Here is a 7,363-nt window from a genome sequence, read left to right on the forward strand (position 1 = left end):
TGTAAATCCTAGAGATGAGGCTTGTGTGGAGTATATGTAAGTCCTTGAGAAGAGACTTGTGTGGAGTGCATCATTTGTATGATCATTTTAATTAACCAAGAACTACTCCTACATACTCCAAGAACTACTCCTACTCCTACTCCAAGAACAACTCCTACTCCTAATTTTAATTAAAACTAAGCAGCAAGTCCACACGATTTTAATTTTAATTTAAGGAAAATCCACACGATTTTACAGAAGCTTGTATGGCATGTCATGATTTTACAGAAACTACTCCTATCATGATTTTGCTGTCATTAATATGCAAGCAACAATTAAGTTCACAATATTATGCAAGTTAACAAGCTTCAGTAGCCCAAGTTTCAGTAGACAAGTTAACAAAAGCTACAGACGACAACTTTTAAAAGAAGCTACAGAAGCTTCATGAGAATAAGTTATTTTTAACAGAAGCTACAGAAAATTTACACTCAACATGCACAACAAATTTACACAGAGAGAGGAGAGGACCAATTTGCACAGTGAGTTTCAAGCAATTAACAAAACAAGTTAACTTGTTTGGCCCCTTTTTTCTTTTCAGTTAACAAGACTGGTAAGCAAGTGAACAAATTCAGAACAAGACTGGAGTATATGTAGAGATACAAGTGCTCCTACTGAACAAGACTGGAGTATATGCAGAGATACAAGTACTCCTACTGGAATATCTAAACATGTTTGACTGCTTAAGCATGCAGGACAAGACTGGAGTACATAAACATGTTCGACTACAGAAGTTCCCTCGCCAAAGCAATGAACATTCATGACTAGCAAGGGAACTGCAAGATTAAGAAGCTACTCTGCACTCTACCTGCAGTAGATAAACAAACTGTAATACAAGTATGCAAAATATGTATTGAGATTGCAAAGTTACTTAAAGTAGAAAAATGTATCCAACTGAGATTGTGGTAAGCTCTTGATTGGAGTGCAAAATGTATCCAGCTAAGTTACTTGTTGAGATGGAGGAACTTGTTCAAATGATTAAATCGGGACCAATTAACTGAATCAGGAGGAACTTTATGTCTCGACAACTACGGCATAATAAACACACAAGAATAACTGAATCAGGAGTAGAAACCACGAGTGAGACTACGAGAGTTCATCGCCAACCATTCAAAACAAGAAAAAGAAAAATGTGGGATCTGCAAGAAAAATGTGAGTATGTTCGATGCCTGCAATTTTCGTTCTCTGAAAATATGAACCTGCTTCAGTGGCTCAGCCGCAACATGGCGTAGATACAAAGGAGAGCATTACCATTCTACTCCATTCAGCAATTCACACACATACTCCAGAATCCATCAGCAAGTTGCTCTGGGCCTGGGGTGATCCATCAGCTTCATCTTTGCTTGCACAGCAACAATCACACGATTTCAGTAACTTTGTGAAGGCTTCAGAGCCGTAGTGGAGTCCGGCACACTGCATTTTCAAGCTACTGCATCAAGTTTTCATTAACCAAATCGATGCACTGCTACTCTAACATCAACTACTCCTGCAAATGGATAAGAGAGGAGGCATGGAGAAGAAACACCGTACCAGATCCGTGAGGACAACCAAGCCGCTCCAGATCCGCCAGTTGCTCCCGCGCCTCTCCAAATACGCCGCTCGGCCTCCGCTATGCATCCAGTGCCGACGAGCGCAGATCCAGCGCCTCCCTCGCCTAGATCGAGCGCCGGCGCACGCAAATCCATCGCCTCTGTCGCCCAGAAGCTCGTCGCCGGCGCAAAAAAATCATTCTTTGACCTTGGATGTGGGGCGTGAATGGACGCCGGCTGTGAGTGGACGCCAGACGTGAATGGATGCCGGCTGTGGACGCGGAGAAAGGTGGCGGCGACGGGGAGATATGCTAGAGAGGCCGGCGACGGGGAGTCAGGGAGATGCCGGCGGGAGTCGGGGAGAGCGACGGGGAGAAGAGGGGAGCGATGGGGAGAAGAGAGGCGAGCGAGTGAGCGAGTGGGCTGTGAGCGGAGTGAGGGGTAATTTCGAAAAGTGCCAGAATTCCGTAACGTGTCGAAATTTGCACTGCAAAACGTCCAGCGACCTACATTTCGGAACGGAGGGAGTATTACTGTACGCTCATGGTGATGTGGTAACGAAATTGTGCAGTACTGTTCTAAAAGAAAAATAGCTATGTTGTTGTTGAGGATGATGATGCCTCCCTTTACCGGTTTGGTTGCAGCCCGCTGCCTCCCCTGCTTCTCTTAGCTGAACTGTGGGTGATTAACGCTCACATATAAGATGTAGTGTCCTCTATTAATTCCTTATGGAGAAGACAGTTACAGTGACGACCTAACCAAATCGATGCCACTGCACTACCGATCCTATCAGCATATACAAGCATCTTGTGAGCAGGGACATGAAGCCGTCGGAGTTCTCGCTTTGGTCGACGGCGGAGTGCGGGTACCATGGATTAATTCCAAGTAATTCTGCAACTAACCTTGAATATATCTGACCAGTATTGTGTGCGCCGCCGATCGCTAGGTCACCATATGATGTTGCTACCAGCTAGATAATCGTCACTGATTGCGTCCGCATCTGCGTGCCTCCAGCTCGCCAGTATCTGCAGCCATTGCAACTCGGCTTAGGCATCCTCTCTTGGTCAGTAGTATTTGCTAGATTACTACTGTTAAATGTGAACTCACAAGTGCTCTTTATTCAATATGTTTCTCATATAAGAAAGTGATCTCACATGTAGTTTATTTTAGTATGCTTATGTGAGATGTGAACTCACAAATTCAATTACACATGAACAATATATTTGTGTGGAGCAAAAGATTCCTATCCTCTACGATTTTCTTGGATGATTTGTTAATTAAGATACCCCTATTTGCTTCAATCCATTATGTCTTGAGCAAGCAAATAGGTCGGACACTATGTGCCACTTTACTTAATTAAGGTGCCAGCCACTGCAGCCCATATATTGTTATTGTAGAAATCAGCTGAGCTTGAAGCAACAATGTTGATGTTTATCCATGCATGCCTGATTATTCATTCATTCTTGGTGTTTGCTTTGTTGTATGTCACAGAATAAAACCTAATACATTTTTTGGCATACTGTATTGTTTCTTGATTGTGTTAGCCTCAAACTTTTTGCCTTGCTGTTATGTAATTTCACTCTTAGTTTGTTAGCCAATTAGGTGTCAATTACTCAGGAAATTCAGCTTCAATTGGTTGGGATCAGATGGAAGGTAAGATATATTTGCTCTTCAATGATTAGCTTAATCCACTTACTGCATGTAGAAAATTTCAAACATGGATTATCTTATGTTGTGTTTTAGGATGTAAACTATACTGGAGTTATACAGTCGTCAATCTGTAGCTTACCAAGGTCGGTAATGGAAGGAGCTTGGGGTGTTTCTAATCACAACAAGGTGAATTTTACTTTTTTTGAAACGCAAAGGTGAACTTTATTACATGCAGGTTGTTTCTTTTCATCTTTTTTTAGCACAGACCAGGTTTTGTATGGGTCAATCTGGAATTCGTCTTTGCATGCTAGATATTTTCTTACCTTCTTTTACATTCCTTTAGGTAACACACACATTAATATTAGATGGAGTGGAGATAACAAATGGGAGAACCACGAACATGGGAGAACCACAAATCCTACGGTCCATTGTAGGATGATTTTCCTAAGGCCTTGAATTCGTTGGCAAGGTGATCAGGGTCCTCTCCCTGGTCCTATCGAACCAGTGACTTCTCTCCTGGGATTGAATATGTTTTGCCTTTCCCCGATGGTTCCGCATTCCTATGTGGGTAGGATTCGCCAGGGATGAGCGGCTTATTTAGCCTATGCGAAGCGCGAAGCATAAGAGAAGAGTGTAGCAAAGCAAGTGTAATACTTGTAGCGAATATAAGTAGTGTCAAAGCCTACACTGGCTTAGCTCTGCAGATGTTTTCAGGACGAAGACGGTGATACGATACCACTCGCCAGTGATGATAAGATTCACTCATAGCATAGGTGGAAGATCCATCCTATTTTCTTTATAGATTTATTTGTTCAAAGAAAATACGCCTAAAAATCATTCAGGGAACCTACTCTTGGTATCCTTTACCACATTCACTTTCCATATTCCCTTTCTTTAGTTCAGACGCTATCGTACCTCAGGGAAAATCCAAATTTCTATCAACGATTCCCACCCAACTCTGGAATGACTCTCCCCTCTCTCCCTTAACATATCGAAGGCCTCTTATCCATCAACCGCACCTTAATAGCTCAGACTTCCGAGCCTTGCTGGATGATGCAGAAGGGCCAACATCAGAGGATCAATTGAATAACCAACTCTCCCGCCCCGCTGCCGCTACTGCTCGAAAGCCTTTGGATCCCCTACAGGACTGTCATGAGCCCCTACAAGGAGTCAAAATAAAGCCGAAACCAGATACAGGAAGTGTTGACCCGGATCAATTGAGTGCGAGCCCTTTTATCTTGAGCTGATTCTCCTTATTTTAGAGTTGTGGCGAAGGTAAATTGAGCTCTGGCCTGTGGGGAAGGAAAAGGCTCTGACGAATCTCCAGGGATTACAGGAAGGTTTAGGCCTTGTGAGCAGCTCCAAACGGTCAGAAAAGAAGATGGTCCCGCCTTTACTTCGGCTTGAGGAGTCGTTTTCTCGCTATCTTCTTCGTCTGGATTAGCCTTTTAGTAGCCTAGTAGGTTGTTTGAGTTTCAGGAAAGGAAGAGGTGCTTTCTAAAACAGCCGTTACCGCTATGTTTTTTTTCAATAAGTTCTTTTAGAGCATCGTGCCCCACTGTCTGAATAAAGTGTGCGCCTAAGGTGTCATGTGTTTAAGAATATACGTATAATAGAAATACTTTCCCAATCCGTATAAGAGGAAAGAAGGGTCCAGCAATAAGCAGTAGAAGAATAACCCGCAGAAGAAGTTTAATCGCTTCCAGAGATCGGAGCCAGACAAAGATAAGACTCCACGGCGGCACGATCGGGATGATCGGGTCAAAAATGAGTCAAAATTTGTAAAACCCCGGTTTTGGCCTTGTTACTAAGGAGAAATTGACATACTTAGCAAATAGAGAGAGAATTATTTCAAAAAGAGATCAGGAAAGAGCCATTTCCCAACCAAATAAAACAGGAAAGCATGAGGCTCGAAGCCCTTTCTCATTTCGAATTTCATCTTAGTATTGGTAATGCCCTGCCCAAAAGTATTTCATCACAATCACACGCTAGCTTGGTTGGAAAAGCTCGTTTGCACCCACTAACTAATACCTTCTCGTCAGTATTGAATTCTCCATGCTTTCGCCTTGCTTTGTAGTCATTTTCTATGAGTAATCGGTCCGAACTCAATTTCAAGAAAAAACTCTATCTCGCTTGTGGCCAAAAGTAGTGAAAATGGTATTTAGCTTAGTCAATATACAACACAACTGCTGATTCTTCGCGAGATGAAAACCCTTTGTCCTCCGTCTGCAGGGGCAATTCCTGAGAAAAGTGCTACTAGCCCTTGTTTTGGTCATGTCCACAGGCCTTTCCATTCGTCTTTATTTGTCTTTCTTTCGGCAATCTATGCATAATTCTACTTCTTGAACCACCGAATCCGCTTTTGAAAATGGATAACTAGCTCCATTCTGCGTCAAGTACTAAGGATGGGCCCAAAGCACACTTTTGAAAGGCATCGGTCACCTTAAAAACCCCAAAAGTAGGAAGTCTAGTGTGCTTCTTTAGTGCTGCTCTTCGATCAAATGCTTTCTCATTGAACGAGGCATATTAAAGTGAAAGAAGTTCCAGGTCGAGTCCCGAGAAGGTGATAGTTGATTTTGATCATGAAGTTGGCACTGGACTTTGGAATTGATTCTGGACCCCCACCTGCTCAGGACGCCCCGCCTGCTCAGGACGATCCCATTACGGATTTTCTGGAGGGGGACACGCTTGACCCAGCGCAAAAACGGGAATTCAGAAATATTATGAATTTCTTGAAGACCAAAAGCAGAATGAACCTTCAAAATGAGCGAATCGTAATAAAAAGATGTTGGGGGGCGAGGGTAGTAGTTACGAATCTAGGGCAATCAACCACTATCTAAAAACCAAGGTTGGACAACTGCGTGCTGGGGGATTACCAGGGGATTTTGTCGTAAAGGAATTACGGAAATGGAAAAGGGACTTCAAAGCTCAAAAGAGACGGTCCCACTTCTATCAGGGCCTTCTCGGGGTCTTGAGCAATGTTAATTTGCATTGATTGCAAACAGGGTGCGGGATTCTCTGACGCAAACAAAGAAATGGTCCCGGAGAAAGGAATCAGTCTCTTCAGTCCGGTGCATGCCTCAAATTCATTTTTCCTTTGAATTACTCATTTTTTGAATTTCACACCGGAAACTTTTCTAGGAGAAGTTCGAATCCGTTCCGTTCGGATATTGATCGGTCTTGGTTTGACATGGTTTACGCGTTACTGGTTCCCGGAAGAGTCAATTTCTCCATTAGCTAAACCCTTTATTACCCTACCTTTGGACTCGTATTTTGTTTGTACACAATCAACGGAGGCCCCCCGATATATGTTGCAACATCTTCAATAGCATGCTCTTACTTCGTCTTTCCCTTAATAAGTCATCAAATTTGGTGCTTTTCGATCCCCGGTTGCTATGGGGAACAAAGGCAGAAATACAATAGAATCCTCCATTTAAGTGGTTCTCGCTTCTCCTTGTTCCTGCTCCTAACTCCTCCCCGGGTAGTTCCCAATGTTTGGCACTTCCCATACTTCGTGGGTGCAACATCAAAAAATTCGCTCATGATCAAGTTACAACCTAAGATCTATGACTATATTATGTTAACTGTTCGTATTTTGTTCATTCCATCGGTATGCTCCCAGGTACCTGTAATTGTGATCTGTTTGCCAGAACCAAGGGGTCTTTCTGTGGAAACCTTCATGAGCAATCGTCGTTTTTTGATGGTTTTTCCGCTTTTCACAGCTGCTCTTTCCACACCCCCGGATATCTGGTGCCAAACCGTCGCCCCTTTCCTTATATATATCGAGTTTGCTATCTTTGTGGCATTGATTGTACAAGTTCGTGAAGAGGGCTGGACGAGTAGAATGAGGGAAAGCGGCTCGATCGAGAAAAAAGAGGAGTAGACTAGAAAACCTAGAACTTCAAAAGTCACTATCAGTGAATTCCTGAGCAATTCTAAACCAACATATGCTCCGTATAGACGGAATCTCAGATAAGAACCTAACAGAAGTTTCGCGACTCCTTCATGGAATATAGATCTTAGTATATAAATAATGTCAGTTCGAACCTGACGAGTCGTTATCATCTGTTGCCCTAACTGAGTCCATTAGCTCTTGTTGCCCTTCTATGGTGGGGATCCATAGAGAGTTTGTTTTATGAAATATCTAA

This window comes from Triticum dicoccoides, chromosome 5A (assembly GCF_002162155.2).
Source record: "Triticum dicoccoides isolate Atlit2015 ecotype Zavitan chromosome 5A, WEW_v2.0, whole genome shotgun sequence".
Classification (NCBI taxonomy): Eukaryota; Viridiplantae; Streptophyta; class Magnoliopsida; order Poales; family Poaceae; genus Triticum; species Triticum dicoccoides.